At 42.6% G+C, this 18385-nt stretch overlaps 1 protein-coding gene and 1 pseudogene across 23 annotated transcripts in view; both read left to right on the top strand.

The window, feature by feature from the left end:
• Positions 1 to 18385, top strand: part of LOC126336500 (prolyl 4-hydroxylase subunit alpha-1) — a 697270-nt gene that overhangs the window by 558038 nt on the left and 120847 nt on the right. The gene's annotated exons all lie outside the window — the stretch shown is intronic.
• On the top strand, positions 9584 to 9701 carry LOC126337251 (5S ribosomal RNA; annotated as a pseudogene).

Raw genomic sequence — 18385 nt, 5'->3', positions numbered from 1 at the left:
AGGATATAAAATGTAGACTGCCGATGGCAACGAAAGCGTTTCTGAAGAAGAGAAATTTGTTAACATCGAATATCGATTTAAGTACCAGGAAGTCGTTTCTGAAAATATTTGTATGGAGTGCAGCCATGTATGGAAATGAAACATGGACGATAAATAGTTTAGACAAGAAGAGAATAGAAGCTTTCGAAATGTGGTGCTACAGAAAATGCTGAAGATTATGTGGGTAGGTCACATAACTAATGAGGAGGCACCGAATAGAATCGGGGAGAAGAGAAATTTGTGGCAGAGTTTGACTAGAAGAAGGGATCTGTTAGTAGGACATGTTCTGAGGCACTAAGGATTCACCAATTTAGTACTGGAGGGCAGGGTGGAGGGTAAAAATCGTAGAGGGAGACCAAGAGATGAATACACTAAGCAGATTCAGAAGGATGTAGGTTGCAGTAAAGTAAGTACTGGGAGAGGAAGAAGCTTGCACAGGATAAGTAGCATGGAGAGCTGCATCAAACCAGTCTCAGGACTGAAGACCACAACAACAACAACAACAACAACATTTGTTTAAGTAAAATATACTGATCAATTAAATTCCAGATTAATAACATGAAAACCATCAGAATTATAGTGACATATAAAGTGACAACTTCTGAGATTTACCAATCGAGCGTTGATGCATACAGATAAATGCCGCTTAAAGTGTCTTTATCTAAATTAACATCTGGTTAAAAATGGTTCAAACGGCTCTGAGCACTATGGGACTTAACATCTGAGGTCATCAGTCCCCTAGAACTTAGAACTACTTAAACCTAACTAACCTAAGGACATCACCCACATCCATGCCCGAGGCAGGATTCGAACCTGCGACCATAGCAGTCGCGCAGTTCCAGACTGAAGCGCCTAGAACCACTCGGCCTAGAACCAACGCGGTCGGCTAACATCTGGTGCTGGAATGGCTATTGGGGTATTTGGCGGGAATAGGCTTTCATTTCATTTATTGCATATTTATACACCTGCTGCCTGATATTTTTAAAAAAAACAGGTGGTGCGTTATACAGTTTTAATTGTAATAGTACACTGTTGCATATTACTGGCAAGATTTGTTATGAGCAGTAAAACAGTGTAAAAGGAAACAGTATTCAAAAGCAAAAGGAAACAGTATTCAAGCAAAAGGAAACAGTATTCAATAAACACAAAACATCTGAATTTATAACAGTAAAAATGAAATTTGAATCGTAATTTACAAAGTTCAGGGGTTAATTGCGCCAAATTTCACAGCCTACAACCCTGGCGGCAGTCGCTCAATGCAGGTATAGCTCCAAGGAACAAGACAACTACTCAACTTTTGCTAGGTATGGAAGACGAAGCGGGAAAGTCCTCCCGCGGCAATAACTTATACCTCGGGCGTTGGGCAGGATGCCGCCAAGGTAGCGGCCCAAAAGTCACGGCTGCAAACAGCAAAGTAGACTCATGTGTTTCTCAATCAGCTGAACATAAATCACACGTGAGGTAGCACCTTCAAACAATAACAATATACACTCACGGAGCCTCGCCTTAGCAAAGTGAATACGACTCGTAACCTAAGGTAAAACAACTATATATATATATAAGACTTTTAATCAGATTAGAGGAAACTGCCGAGACTGACAGAGATAATTAGAATGGATTTTGATGTACACAGTAAATACATACGCCTCTGTCTAGGTAAGATAATAACCAGTACATGTAACTAACAAGGCGCAGGTACAAACAGAGCAGTTGCAGTTAAACCCTTAAGCAAGGCAGAAAATTTCACTCAATAGTAGCCCTAAGTAACTCAATTATGACTAAAACACATCAACGTAGGTTAGAATAAATATACTTAACTGAATCACGATTAGATTTCAAATTCATGCCCAGTACCATGACATTACCACCGTGTACAGTGCCACTCAACGGTGTTACCACTTCAATTCATAAAATCGCAGTCCAAGCAGGTGCACCCAAGCGGTTTACCAATTAACAGACTCACGTGGCTTCAAAGAAGACGCACTAACAATCATTGGACACTTTCAAGCCAAAGCATACTGCAGAACAAACAAACACATATTATTCACTGAACAAGACAGTAATATTGCGCCCAGTTTTCCTTTAAAAATTAAACTAGAGGGCCAGAAGATCCATGAGCAGTATCGTTTTAGCTCGTTTTGAAATAACAGAAGGAGGCCGCCGTCAGCAGAGCTCGACCTACGTCACCTTCTTTAGCGGCTGCCCAACATACGACAAGTCGCTCGGCGATCCGGTTGGGCACATGCGTTGTCCATTCCAAATCGGCCCCATCAAACCCGGCCGCCTGGCACTGCTGCTCCAGCCTCCCCCATTCGTCACTTGCCGTTCACCAGATAAGTCACAAGGGAGGTGACTATCGATACCGGTGGCAGAGGTAGTCGAACCGAGCCGCCACGGCTCAGTTGTTACTGTGCGATAATCGTATGATACACCTTTAATATGTCAGTTGTTCACTTACGTTTATGATCTCAAAAAGATTCATTCGTTTCTTTTGTAAACTGGCGGAAGTGTTGTGTAACATCACACTATTGCAGTGCTTAGTCTGACACTGACCTGGGCGTATTTCACTGCACCAGACGTTTCGACATAGGTGTAAAGAGTATACAGGGTGTCACACGAGTAAAGGTCAGTGTTCAGGGACGTGATAGGAACGATCATCGAAGCCAAAAAGTCTCGTAAACATCGGTTCTAAAATGCATACCTTAACACTATGAGCACTTGTCCATCATCGATACTGTGAAACAAATTTCTTCTACTGCAAGCTCTATGCTTTCCATATTGTGAGAGGTCGTGGTATGGACGATAATAAGAGGGAGATGACCAGTAAACGTGGGCTCTGAACTGATTACTTAATACGAGCACTTGTTTATCTTCGCTAATGTGAAACACGTCTCTTCTAGTGTTCAAGTGCCTCTTAAGGTATGCAATTTAGAGCCCATGTTTGCTAGACAATTTTTCAGTATTTTGAGCCATATTATCTCCTCCCAAAATATGGAAATCAATGAGCTTGCGTTTGAAGAGATTTCTTTCATAGTATCGAAGATGAAGTAGTAAGCTCTTAAGGCATGCATTTTAGAGCCCATGTTTAGTATACTTTTTTTACCTCGGATCATAGTTGCTGTCACACCCCTGAGTTTGGTCCATTCCTCCTAGGACACGCTTTATACTTAATATGACGGTCGTCCACAAAGTAAATTCCGTTTCTATTTCTATCCGCGGCAGCGCTACGATCGCAGTTCCAAGCATGCGCTGCAGTTACTCTGAATCGAGGAGAAGACATGTGCGCCATTTTCAGATCGCTGCTGTCGACTTGTGCTTTGTAGTGCTTCTTTATAATGTCAGCCGTAAACGAAAACGCCGCCGCGTAAGAAATCAGATCAGCAGAAATGCAAAGAAAGTTAAACCAAAGGAAATTCATCGGCAAATCTGCGAGGTTTACGGACAAAATGAGTGATTCAATGATTAGAAGATGGGTCAGACTGTTGAATGATGGACGTGACCAAGTGCACGATGAAGAACGAAGTGGACGCCCGTCTGTGGTTACTGATGAACTGGTTCACACAATTGAAGAGAAGATTAAGCACAACCGTAAGTTTACACTTAGTGCCCTTGCTATGGAAGTTCTGCAAATCTCACGATCACTTATTCGTGAAATTGTTACTGAAAAACTGAAATTTCTAAAACCTTGCCACCGTTGGGTACCGTAACTAACTTGGATTGTTTGGGGGAAGAGACCAAACAGCTAGGTCATCGGTGTCATTGGATTGGGGGAAGGACGGCGAAGGAAGGCGGCCGTGCCCTTTCAAAAGAACCATCCCGGCATTTGATTGCAGCGATTTAGGGAAATCACGGAAAACCTCAATCAGGATGGCCGGACGCGGGATTGAACCGTCGTCCTCCCGTTGGGTACCCAAAATTCTTACTGAACAACCCAAAAAAACAACGGATGGGGGCAGTGCACTTCAGTTTTTGACACGCTACAATGAAGAAGGCGATGGTTCTCTTTCTCGGATAGTCACAGGGGATAAAACTTGGGTATCGTACGGCACCCCTGAAACAAAACGGCAATCAATGGAAAGGAGGCACACTCCATCCCCAACGAAGTGTAAGCCTAAACAAATCTTGACACCTCGAAAAATCAGGTGCACCGTTTTCTGGGATAGAAAAGGCATTTTGTTGATTGATTTCTCACCACTAGGCCAAACAATCAATGCACATGGTTACTGCGAAATACAGAACAAGCGCCGAGGATTACTGTCAAAAGGTGTTGTTTTATTCCACGATAATGCCTCACCTCGTATGTGACCAAAAAACTATTACAGGAATTTCACTGGGACACGTTTGATCATCCTCCGTACAGCCCGGACCTTGCTCCTAGCGACTTTCATCTCTTCTCACACCAAAATCTGTCCTAGGTGGTCAACACTTCAAAGATGACGACGAGCTGAAAGAACATGTTACCTCATGGTTGAATACATAGGCGGCAACCTTCTATGAAGAAGGCGTACAAAGACTTGTGCCACGCTAAGACAAGTGCCTAAAAGCTATGTAGGAAAGTAATTTAACAGTTGTAGATTTTTGTACAATAACTATTTTTTCTGTATCTGTACACGTTTGTTTTATATAACCAAACGGTACTTACATTGTGGACATACCTCGTACAATAGGGTGGCCTTGTAGTGTGTAGATGACTGTCGACTATCGCTTCCTTTCAGCGATACTCTCGATGCTGACAGTTTGGCTCTAGGCGCTTCAGTCTGGAACCGCGCGACCGCTACGGTCGCTAGTTCGAATCCTGCCTCGGGCATGGATGTGTGTGATGTCCTTAGGTTAGTTAGGTTTAAGTAGCTCTAAGTTCTAGGGGATTGATGACCTCAGGTGTTAAGTCCCATAGTGCTCAGAACCATTTGAGCCATTTGAGCACACCTTAAATGCATTGCATTAGAAGTAGCTGGAGGCTGCTGAAGAATTTTGAGCCTTTGCATTCAGTTATCACATTAAACATATTATCTCCATTTTTATAGTGTGAATGAATACCTTCATTTCTTCCTTGATATGCAATATTTTACTTAGACAAATTTTTGGCTAAATTACGAAGTTGTCTTCGATTTGCAAGGAAATCGTGAACTTGGTGGGCATAAAAAAGGGGGGTGGGGGTGGAGATACGAGCAGGGAGGAGTCAGTGGAATGTATACGTGCAACAGTAACACTGTTTAATACAAACTGCTACTCCTGTCTTAGCCGTTGTGAATAGTGTAATTGTATTTGATCATTATAGAGTAGTGTTTATTGCACTGTTCTGGCGTGATTTATACGGGGTGAACCAGAGCTCCACCGGCAAACTTTTAAAGCAGAAATTCACGCCCAGAATTCCGTCAGCGGCGCGGCAGCAGACAGCAATCCCCCCCCCCCCCTTTCCCCGACACCCCCACCCCTCCTCTCAGCGGAATCCAATCGCCGCGCGCATTAATGACCACTGCAGATCCCAATAACTGCAGTGGCAGCGCCACCCCGTGCTGGCTTTATGGGCCAGCGACGCGTTGCAAAGGACCTCTCATTGCGGATCTCTGCGGCGGGTCGCAATTAGCAGACTGTTATTTGAGGGAGCCTCTTCTTCCGCGCCGGCGCAAACCCGCAGGTGGTCCTGCGATGCACAGACTGGTGGTCGTTTCATTCACATAACAAGTGGTCGCGGAGGCGTTGATGGAAAAAGTAGTTCTCACTATACCACGACAAATGCCATATCGTGTATACCGAAAGTGTTCAATAGCATAGAACCAACAAGAGATATTTTTTTTAATGAAACCGTCTAGACCACTTAATCTACATCTACATGGATACTATGCAAATCACATTTAAGTGGCTGGCAGAGGGTTCATCGAACCACCTTCACAATTCTCTGTTATTCCAAACTCGTATAGCGAGCGGAAAGAATGAACACCTACATCTTTCCTTACGAGCTTCGATTTCCCTTATTTTATCGTGGTGATCGTTCCTCCCTATGTAGGTAGGTGTCAACAAAATATTTTCGCATTCGGAGGAGAAAGTAGTTGATTGGAATTTTGTGAGAGGATTCCGTCCCAACGAAAAACGCCTTTCTTTTAATGATTTACAGCCCAAATCCTGTATCACTTCTCTGAAACCCTCTCCCGTATTTCGCGATAATACAAAACGTGCTGCCTTTCTTTCAACTTTTTCGATGTACTCCGTCAGTTTTTTATAACTCTTCTTCCCCTTCTCCCTTCCTGTTTTAGGTGATTGCACCAGTTCCGATCATCAAGGTGTAGCCATCTACCCGTCTAGTTGTTGATTACAGCGATATTATCTTTCTCAAGAAAGCTCACGGCGTTAGGAACTGGTAACGAACGCCTGTTTTCGACTCTCTGATCACATTTGACAGTCATATGCGCAGCTATGACTAAAATGAGATCGACAGGAAGTGCAAAATGGCTAAGCAAAGATGGCTAGAGGACAAATGTAAGGATGTAGAGGCTTATCTCACTAGGGGTAAGATAGATACAGCCTACAGGAAAATTAGAGAGACCTTTGGAGATAAGAGAACCACTTGTATGAACATCAAGAGCTCAGATGGAAACCCAGCTCTAAGCAAAGAAGGGAAAGCAGAAAGGTGGAAGGAGTATATAGAGGGTCTATACAATGGCGATGTACTTGAGGACAATATTATGGAAATGGAAGAGGATGTAGATGAAGACGAAATCGGAGATACGATACTGCGTGTAGAGTTTGACAGAGCACTGAAAGACCTGAGTCGAAACAAGGCCCCCGGAGTAGACAACATTCAATTGGAACTGCTGACTGCCTTGGGAGAGCCAGTCCTGACAAAACTCTACCATCTGGTGAGCAAGATGTATGAGACAGGGGAAATACCCTCAGACTTCAAGAAGAATATAATAATTCCAATCCCAAAAAAAGCAGGTGTTGATAGATGTGAAAATTACCGAACTATCAGTTTAATAAGTCACAGCTGCAAAATACTAACGCGAATTCTTTACAGACGAATGGATAAACTAGTAGAAGCCGACCTCGGGGATAATCAGTTTGGATTCCGTAGAAATATTGGAACACGTGAGGCAATACTGACCCTACGACTTATCTTAGAAGCTAGATTAAGGAAGGACAAACCTACGTTTCTAGCATTTGCAGACTTAGAGAAAGCTTTTGACAATGTTGACTGGAATACTCTCTTTCAAATTCTAAAAGTGGCAGGGGTAAAATAAAGGGAGCGAAAGGCTATTTTCAATTTTTACAGAAACCAGATAGCAGTTATAAGAGTCGAGGGGCATGAAAGGGAAGCAGTGGTTGGAAAGGGAGTGAGACAGGGTTGTAGCCTCTACCCGATGTTATTCAATCTGTATATTGAGCAACCAGTAAAGGAAACAAAAGAAAAATTTGGAGTAGGTATTAAAATCCAGGGAGAAGAAATAAAAACTTTGAGGTTCGCCGATGACATTGTAATTCTGTCAGAGAAAGCAAAGGACTTGGAAGAGCAGTTGAATGGAATGGACAGTGTCTTGAAAGGAGGATATAAGATGAACATCAACAAAAGCAAAACGAGGATAATGGAATGTAGTCGAATTAAGTCGGGTGATACTAGATTAGGAAATGAGACACTTAAAGTAGTAAAGGAGTTTTGCTGTTTGGGGAGCAAAATAACTGATGATGGTCGAAGTAGAGAGAATATAAAATGTAGACTGGCAATGGCAAGGAAAGCGTTTCTGAAGAAGAGAAATTTGTTAACATCGAGTATAGATTTAAGTGTCAGGAAGTCGTTTCTGAAAGTATTTGTACGGAGTGTAGCCATGTATGGAAGTGAAACATGGACAACAAATAGTTTGGACAAGAAGAGAATAGAAGCTTTCGAAATGTGGTGCTACAGAAGAATGCTGAAGATTAGATGGGTAGATCACATAACTAATGAGGAGGTATTGAATAGGATTGGGGAGAAGAGAAGTTTGTGGCACAATTTGACTAGAGGAAGGGATCGGTTGGTAGGACATATCCTGAGGCATCAAGGGATCACAAATTTAGCATTGGAGGGGAGCGTGGAGGGTAGAAATCGTAGAGGGAGACCAAGAGATGAATACACTAAGCAGATTCAGAAAGATGTCGTTTGCAGTAGGTACTGGGAGATGAAGGAGCTTGCACAGAATAGATTAGCATGGAGAGCTGCATCAAAGCAGTCTCAGGACTGAAGACCACAACAACAACAATATTCTAACAGTTTATCGTGTATCTTAACGCGATAAAGTCGAATATAATCATTGTCTCGCTGACTAACACAGGTTCCCCGCACTTTAACGAAACAATCAAGGAAAAAGGCGGTAATAATGACGATCAGGCCTTTTTATAGGTTTTTGATCACAAGAGTTTAACGTCACTGCCTTCTCCATGACGGAGCTTCTTTGGCTTTGCTGTACTTAGACGTTAAACTACTTGCTTATATAGTTTAATGTTGATCTGCAATTACCGAACTCTGATTCTACACTATTTTTCCCCTCTTAAAATTCTATTCCTAATTTATTGTTTCTATAGCTTTTATCACTGTAAACTGAACCGAGGTGTTACAACTTCTCTAAGTGCATCATGTCCCCACCATACGACCTAGTCGGCATTCACTCTCGCGGTGGGCACTGGTCATGTCAGTGAATCTCAATAAATACAACAGCCCATACAAACCGAGATAGACCACTTGTTAAGACACTGGTCTCGGACTGGGGTTCAGTTCCCCGTCTGGCCAACCATATTTACGTCTCTGTGGTTTCTCTAACTCTATTAAGGCCAGTTGTTGTTTCGCTTGATGTGGACGCTGCCGATCTTGTGTGTCCGCCTCTACTGACCTTGTCGTCGACGCTACATTCAACGATAATCTCTCCTCCTTTACTACGGTGCTGCCACACTGGCAGGGATTACAGTCAGCCTTGGGTAGTACAAGGCCTCAGAGCAATTTGTGGTAGGCTTGTGAAGGCACTTGACCTGCTGATTTTTCCAGAGCTGCACCGGCTGTGCTCAGCGACCAGAAAGCGCGAACTGGAGGCGGCGCGAGCAGCCGGACCAGTGGTCGCGCCACGGCAGACAAACCGGTCGCAGACCATTCCTGGAACGCCCACTGCGGGGTCACTGGAGGCCGTCCGGATCCCCCTCCCCCTCCCCCTCCCGTGCCTACGACAGCCTTCAGCTCCGGAACGGCGCATCTGCCGCGCGTCGCGGCCTCCAGTAACGGCGCGCTAAAAAGGCCAATGCCGTGCCGTCCAGGTGACGCAAGCGGACTCACTCTTCTCCAGTGACTGCTCTTATGCAAGCCCTCGCGTGCCGAGTTAAATATGCTTACGGTACTGGTAATTCGTCCCAGGTGTCTTCTACGGGACTCTTGACAATAGCGGCATATGAAAAACGAGAAGACTACAGTTCTCTGCGGAAGGTTAAACACCAGTGCCCGTTGTGGTATCTGCAGTTGGTTGCTGTATGCCAGGTGGTGATGGGGTAATGTATTCTTCCGCATTTCCCGGTATCTGCCATCTTGTAGGCCAACGGCCTTGCCGCAGTGGTAACACCGGTTCCCGTCAGATCACCGAAGTTAAGCGCTGTTGGGCTGGGCTAGCACTTTGGTGGGTGACCATCCGGTCTTCCGAGCGCTGTTGGTAAGCGGGGTGCACTCAGCCCTTGTGAGGCAAACTGAGTAACTACTTGATATAGAAGTAGCGGCTTCGGTTGAAACGTTCCCTTAGAAAAATTATAAATGACTATGCTTAAAATGACACACAATATTTTTAGCGCAACGCAATCTGACTTTCAAAAATCCCTACAAAAGAATGGCCCTGACTAACAATAACCTATACCTTTCATGAGTCACTTACCTCATAAAAATATTCGTTACTCTAACTACTGCAATACAGCGAGCGCCACTACTGCCAACTAAATAAGAGATTCAAACTAGCGAAGGCACTAACTACTGATAGGCATACTAAGCAAATGATAGATTTTGATAGAGAACAAACACAGTATTTACCTTAATAGTGTTCGAAAGTCATTATATATATATATATATATATATATATATATATATATATATATATATATATATATATACTCCTGGAAATTATATATATATATATACTCCTGGAAATTGAAATAAGAACACCGTGAATTCATTGTCCCAAGACGATCGTAGAGATGCTGGATGTGGTCCTGTGGAACGGCTTGCCATGCCATTTCCACCTGGCGCCTCAGTTGGACCAGCGATCGTGCTGGACGTGTAGACCGCGTGAGACGACGTTTCATCCAGTCCCAAACATGCTCAATGGGGGACAGATCCGGAGATCTTGCTGGCCAGGGTAGTTGACTTACACCTTCTAGAGCACGTTGGGTGGCACGGGATACATGCGGACGTGCATTGTCCTGTTGGAACAGCAAGTTCCCTTGCCGGTCTAGGAATGGTAGAACGATGGGTTCGATGACGGTTTGGATGTACCTTGTACTATTCAGTGTCCCCTCGACGATCACCAGAGGTGTACGGCCAGTGTAGGAGATCGCTTCCCACACCATGATGCCGGGTGTTGGCCCTGTGTGCCTCGGTCGTATGCAGTCCTGATTGTGGCGCTCACCTGCACGGCGCCAAACACGCATACGACCATCATTGGCACCAAGGCAGAAGCGACTCTCATCGCTGAAGACGACACGTCTCCATTCGTCCCTCCATTCACGCCTGTCGCGACACCACTGGAGGCGGGCTGCACGATATTGGGGCGTGAGCGGAAGACGGCCTAACGGTGTGCGGGACCGTAGCCCAGCTTCATGGAGACGGTTGCGAATGGTCCTCGCCGATACCCCAGGAGCAACAGATCCTACGGCCTTGGCGTGCATCCGTGCGTCGCTGCGGTCCGGTCCCAGGTCGACGGGCACGTGCACCTTCCGCCGACCACTGGCGACAACATCGATGTACTGTGGAGACCTCACGCCCCACGTGTTGAGCAATTCGGCGGTACGTCCACCCGGCCTCCCGCATGCCCACTATACGCCCTCGCTCAAAGTCCGTCAACTGCACATACGGTTCACGTCCACGCTGTCGCGGCATGCTACCAGTGTTAAAGACTGCGATGGAGCTCCGTATGCCACGGCAAACTGGCTGACACTGACGGCGGCGGTGCACAAATGCTGCGCAGCAAGCGCCATTCGACGGCCAACACCGCGGTTCCTGGTGTGTCCGCAGTGCCGTGCGTGTAATCATTGGTTGTACAGCCCTCTCGCAGTGTCCGGAGCAAGTATGGTGGGTCTGACACACCGGTGTCAATGTGTTCTTTTTTCCGTTTCGAGGAATATATATATATATATATATATATATATATATATATATATATATATATATATATATATCAGTTCATGATATCCAGTATTACAAATTTACTCTTTCTGGCGCACAGACGTCCAGATCGTCCGCTCTTAAAATTCTGACATCTCTCTCCCCACATCCACCACTACTGGCGGCTCACCTCCAACTGCGCAATGCTGTTAACAGCCAACTGCCCAACACTACAATAGCAAATTCCAACAGTGCAAACCAGCCACAGGCTGCACACAGCACAGTCAGTGATTTTCATATAGAGCGCTACATGCCGTTACCAACATAAAAACCTAAACAGCCTACTTACATAGCCCCCATGCTCCCCACAAAAAAAATTACAAACTGTTTTGGGCGCTGGCCAATACATATTTGTTAAAATTTTTCATAATTACAATAACAAAGATATCAAATCTACATACTTATTGATACAATGTTGGTCAAAAGCTAAACAAGGTCTCGTAAACTGACATATGCCCGGAAGAGCGGTTTGCTGACCACATGCCCCTCCAAATGCGCATCCTGTGACGCATGTGAGCTGAGGATGACACGGCGACCTGTTGGTACCGTTGGGCCTTCCAAGGCCTGTTCGGGCGGAGTTTAGTTTTTACCGTATTATAGCATTTTTTGAATCCTCCCTGCTCCCTTATTGACTACCTGATTCTCCCTATATTTCATCAATGATCACTGCTGCAAATATTAATTCCGTGCGGTACTGTTCAAATTCCATGACCGACAGAGCTCGAAAAGTTATCGTACAATAATCTATACTGTTGTCGACATATAATCTTTCTTCGTGCTTCTGCGGAAAGAAGGCGGTTTGTCTCGAAGTGCATGCGAGGAGCCGAAAAAGAATGGTTCGAATGGCTCTGAGCACTATGGGACTGAACTTCTTAAGTCATCAGTCCCCTAGAACTTCAAACTACTTAAACATAACTAACCTAAGGACTTCACACACATCCATGCCCGAGGCAGGATTCGAACCTGCGAGCGTAGCGGTCGCGCGGTTCCAGACTGTAGCGCCTAGAACCGCTCGGCCACTCCGGCCGGCCCGAAAAAGAATCACATAGTCTACGCGTCTAGTGGGATCGTGAGAGGAGGGAATGTTCACTTGTTTCTCGGTCGATACTGGCAACCCACGGATGCATTCATGTCGTTCCCATCAGCAGCTGGCCCGACGGGGAATAACATACGGGAGTGATTAGGACTGACGAAAGCAGAGTTTAAAGAAGTTTACGTTTAAATATGCTCCTTATACCATTTGTTTCTCAATTGACTTACACAACGCAACACTATTTCGCAACGCTTCGAAAGAGCTAGTATTGATAGATCGCTTAATCTGGCACATCGGAAAACAGGACAGTCTGGTACGCCTCCTGCGATATGTTGATTTCTCAAGGACTGTTTCCCTGGCTCTCTATTTCCTTTGTTGTACTATTACTCGCGTAACAACTAATGTGTGAGATAAAATATGTTGCTGTGAAAAGAGCCCCGAAATACCTTTTAGTGATGCTGTGCTGTGACTTTCTTTGGATCATTAATTTTCAACAAAACAAAATATATTATGTTCTTATTATTCTGGCTCTGGCTTTCTATTAAAGGAACATTTTTTCCGTTACTGTAACTCGCCATAAAGTTCAACATATCTTCCTGACTTTACAGTTATTGACTAGGTTAATGAAATTTATTTCGTTATCAATACTGACGTTACAGTACGCAATGATTGTTCAACATCCAAATCTTGCTGTGGATTTTTGTTAACAGTAAAACACCAACAAGTACCACGACTAACACGAGAACATGAGACTATCATCAGAGAAAAATATGTTTTTACTATGATGTTTGCCACACGAGAACTACGCACATCAAGATTTCTTTTATGTTATGAAGGTAAATTAACATTTTGCGTCTTTAATAATGTATCACTCGCAGCCCGTGTCCACCTGTAAAACACATCATAAAATCTGCTGCTCTGCCCTGCAATTCAGAAAGCTGAAAGAAATAATTTTAGTTCACTATTACCTGTCCGCTTCTTTGTGGTATGGTTGGTTTCATTTAATGCAGTTTGAATGCGCCGCGGCAGCGGCTCGTTCGTTCGTAGCGCAGCTCTGCACCACGAATGATATTTAAATAGCTGAAAATGTCTTAAAAGGATTGAACAAAATACCAAGCAAGCTAATTACAAATCATAATGCAAGTTTTCACTAAGTAACTCTATTCAAAACATTTAAACAGATTAAGTTATTACACACCTTTCCAAATCAATGTCTAATGGCGTCCCTCTCTCAATCTTGACAAAAGAATGCGACGCAAGCGTACAATATAACGTCACAGGCTCTTCCTACTCACGTAACTACAAAAAGACGACAGAAAAATTAATGTTCGGTTTTTACTATTTAGTAGTCATATTGTCATCTTTGTTTGATATTTAATAAGTATCGTCTGTGGCGGTTTCAGTACTCGCCGACACAGATATTATTTTTTTAAAAATCAGTACATAATTCTATACAAGAACAAAACATGACACGTAATGCTTTCTCTTTATTACATAAAGTTCACACAATCGTTGTCCACGCAATTACAATCATCCAGTTCAATTATTCTTTTCTCCTTTTCTTTACCACATATAATATGTGTTTTGGTAAGAGACGTTACAACTGGAAGGGCTGAATCAAATAAAGATCAAGCACCATTCGTAAAATAAGTTATTTCAAACAACATAACAAGACTGAAATGTTATCTCCAGAGAACACTTAAACAATTTCAGCAGTGATAACTCATGTCTCGTCCGAACAACAGGCCGGCCGCTGTGGCTGAGCGGTTCTAGCCGCTTCAGTCCGGAACCGCGCTGGTGCTATGGTCACGCAGGTTCGAATCCTACATCGGGCATGGATGTGTACGATGCCCGTAGGTTAGGTTTAAGTAGTTCTATGTCTAGGGGACTGATGACCTCAGATGTTAAGTCCCATAGTGCTTGGAGCCATTTGAATTCCGAACAACACACAGGTTTTTGAACATTTTAGAACATACTCTAAGTTTATTTCTGAATGAATCATAAGATGAATTTTGAATGCGTGTATAGTGTACGTCATGTATCTGCCAGGGGAATCCCGTCGCATCTGCAAGTAAACTTCCTGCAGACAGAAGGGAACGGGACTATACGAGCTGAGCGGAATAAAGCCGAACGGGTGAATGGCAATCGCTGTTTGTTTATGTGGTTGATTGTGTTTGCGAATGATCTGCGTTGTTATAATTACTAGCGAAATCCATAGATTCAGACTACCAGGGTGGAAATAAACGACGAACAGGAATCATAGGTAAGAAAGATTACGTATTTTCTTCTTGGTGTATCCAAGAAAATTAAATTTTGATAGAAACTAGCTAGTGAGGACCAATTGTACTGTCCAAGGTAGCAGCAGCCCGAGTAGCGCGGAAAACTCTTAGTATGAACACGTAATAACGCCTAACCGGAGAATAAACGCGGGTAACTAAACCGTTGATTGTGGCAGGGCTAGCGAAGTTAACCGCAGAATAAGTTACAGAATTAGTGATGACAAGTTTGTTTGGTAGAACGATGAAGGAGAAGAAACGGGGACAGCACACAAATTATGGAAGAATAACACGATTCCAAATTTACATAAAAATTTCATACTACTACTTTTCGATCTCATGCTTAAGAAGCTGGAGTGTATGAATGAAATGTGAAGCTATTTCCGAAAATAAAACCTTTTGGTTATAGTAGGCCTAATAGGCATTTGATATTGGTAATTTGTGAATTATATTTTCTCGTGTTATAAAAATGACCATTTGTGCCAAAACAGTCTCGTTTATTTGGTGTGTGTTACAGTAGATGCAATATTAGACAGACCTATTTCGTTTTATCTAGCAGACAGTGACAAAATACACGTAATCAGATTGAGAAACCACACGAGTCTTGGGTACTGTTTGTATTAACAGATTTTTCAGTATTAGAGAAAGACATTTCTTTTTTTCATGTAGCAAAACATTTGACGATCTTTGATGAGGTAATAGATTCTTTCCCAGAAAGGAAAGCACGTCATGTAAAGCTGTAACAAGGTTTGAGAGACTTACGGACTGAAGAAATGGGTACTGTCTTACTTGTCTCTTCTACTAGTTTCGTGTATCTTATATTTAATTTTGTCACACAAAAAAGTAAGTTATTAGCTATAGGAAATAAAGGATGCAAATTTTCTGAAGAGTTCTTGTTATCCCGGTTACAATTTATCCCATCCAATATTGATTGCGAGGTTTTTTTTCTGATGCACAGAGCAGTCTGAGTTAGACTTGGAAAGTGGATAATCTCCACGGGACCGGCATTTACGTTTAGTGATTTTGCTGTTTACTCGTCGTTTATTGATGTCACGTCAAGTGAATTAAAATACACTGACATGAGTACAGAAGGCTAAAATATATTATTAGTTTCAGATTTTATTTTATTTTATTTCCTCCTTCCTGACAGTCAAGTATTAATCGCCTTGCAGAACAATGAAGTTAATTTTGTCGATTTGCTAAAAAAGTTTGGCTTTTATTAATCAATTTATTTGAAACGAAGGGTTTCATTCCACAACATTCGCTAGTTTCAACTGTTCGCTGCATTTCAAAAGCGCATGTTTTCATCTTCTAGCACGTATGACATTGTGCCATAATGAAGAACCAAACATTAGATGATACAGCACTGGAACTCCAAGAAAATTTACATCCGAATATGGACAAACGAATGTGCACTTCAACCCGAATCACGCGTTTTAGTATGATGCACGAAATTCCGATGCTCTTGGAGTATCCTCTGATGTCTTGTTTCTTTTATGACATAATGTAAGATCTTTTAATGTCTTACACCTACGAACATACACACTTCCAGCATCTTAGTAGCTGCGCAAGCGCGTTGACGCCTGTTATCTGGCGTCTGGCAACTGCTGAAACGAATCTGCTCCTAACAGGTCGCGGGGAAATATTGCGAATGGTTATTTGAAAATCGTTATTTTCAAAGTAAATTTCCTTCTATGTAAGATTAACAATGTGCGAGAATGTACGATGAATTTCTTAAATCACACAGCGTTTGACTCTCATTTAAAAATCAAGTCTTTGAGTACAAACTTTTAGAAAAAATTCGAGTCCAGAAGATCAGGACATTTATGTCTTTATTGAAAATTTACTGGCACATTTGTGGAATGCATCGTAAGAGTGTAACACGCGCAAGAAAGGTCAACATTATATGTGAAAGCTTAGCTTCTCTTGCAGCTTATTAATCTTCGAGACCAAGATAATATGTGAAAGCTCTGATTTTCTTGTATTAACAGTATATATAATAATTTAAACCATTAACATTTCATATTTGTGTGCACACCCTACTTAACGCTATTGGCTGACTACATCACGTATTCTATGCTCGAATATCCTCTGTCATCGGCTGGCGAGATCACGTGACATGAGCTATGACTGGCTACAAATCGAATTGCAACTTGATTTCAATACTTCGGAAAGTAACATGCGGCGTTTGGCAGAATTTAAATTTAGACTTTCGTGATACGAAAATATGCAGCATACATGTTGCTGCACATCAAAGATCTTTCCAAAACCTTATATATATATATATATATATATATATATATATATATATATATATATATATATATATATATATATATTCAAAGGACTGATAAGTTTTACAGTTCTAAGGAAAAGTATACTGTCACTTAACACGGAAAAAGTGTATCTTCATCCAGGAGAAAGTGTAATTTTAAGCGGGAAATCCGGGAATTTTTTTTTTTTTTTCTTGTCCGCGTATGCACCTGGACTGAGGCATTGAGGTCCTTTTTTGTGTTGTATTACAAGCAGTGTTTCAGACTTCTTTCATGAACTAGTCACATAGATAAGTGAACCTTTGAACTCTTTTGTGTGACTGTGTTACCAATTTGTCGGTCTGTTGTAGTATCCTTGTTCTGCAATCGTGTTACCTGACCCGGAGCATAGCTGTGTAATAGTGACAGAAGTTGTCTAAGCGGTGTACTGCACTAGAAGCCGTTTCGCGTACTCACAGACTCGGCCTACCGTAACAACGGTGGCAACTCGGTCTCCTCAGCAGTAGCGACGAGGCCTTCACAAAACTGGCAACGAGTGTTTACAAAAACAACAATATTTCGATTAATCCCGAACAAGAGCCTTAAGGCTTGGCCTGGTACGCCTCCTGCAATTTCTTGATTGCTCCAGGGTTTCAAGGATTGAATCCAAATAAAAGATTTAGCGCCATTCGTAAAATACATAAAACAGTTAATTTAAAACAACATAACAAGACTGAAATATTACCTGCAGAGAATATTTGAAATAATTTCAGTAGTGGTAACAATATTTCCATTTATGCAAAACAAGAGCCTCTAGGCTTCGTTAGAGCTTTGAAATAACATTAAACAACTATTCTGAAGCGCCAGTGGCACACCAACGCCCAAACTGAATGCAATTTAACAAGGATTATTAAGCAGTTTTTAGATTTTAGAGGAACGGTAATTAATTTTACTAATCAAAAATCGAGAAAAGGAAATGTGAAGTGTTCCAAGATCTGTACGAAAGTTAAAATAGACTTTCATCAACAAGGGCAGTTACAGAATAAAAGCGGTATCGCCGCTGATTCCGCGTAATGTCCATCTGCAGCTGACAGCAGAGATCCACTTCAATTTACACACTCTCTGAGAGATACACATCACAATTAAATGCCAATATAAGGGTCCGATCGCAATATCGGGTGTGAATTCAGCTTAGGGCACATCGATGAAACAAAACCTCCAGGTGAGCGAGCTAAGAAAAAATGGTTTAAATGGTTCTGAGCACTATGGAACTTAACATCGGAGGTCATCAGTTCCCTAGAACGTAGAACTACTTACACCTTACTAACGTAAGGACATTACACACATCCATGACCGAGGTAGGATTCGAACCTGTGGCCGTAGCGGTCGTGCGGTTCCAGGCTGAAGC

The sequence above is a fragment of the Schistocerca gregaria genome, chromosome 2 (genome assembly GCF_023897955.1).
Source record: "Schistocerca gregaria isolate iqSchGreg1 chromosome 2, iqSchGreg1.2, whole genome shotgun sequence".
Lineage (NCBI taxonomy): Eukaryota > Metazoa > Arthropoda > Insecta > Orthoptera > Acrididae > Schistocerca > Schistocerca gregaria.
Note: the sequence above shows the minus strand (reverse complement) of the source record. Positions and strands in the feature narration are given on the sequence as shown.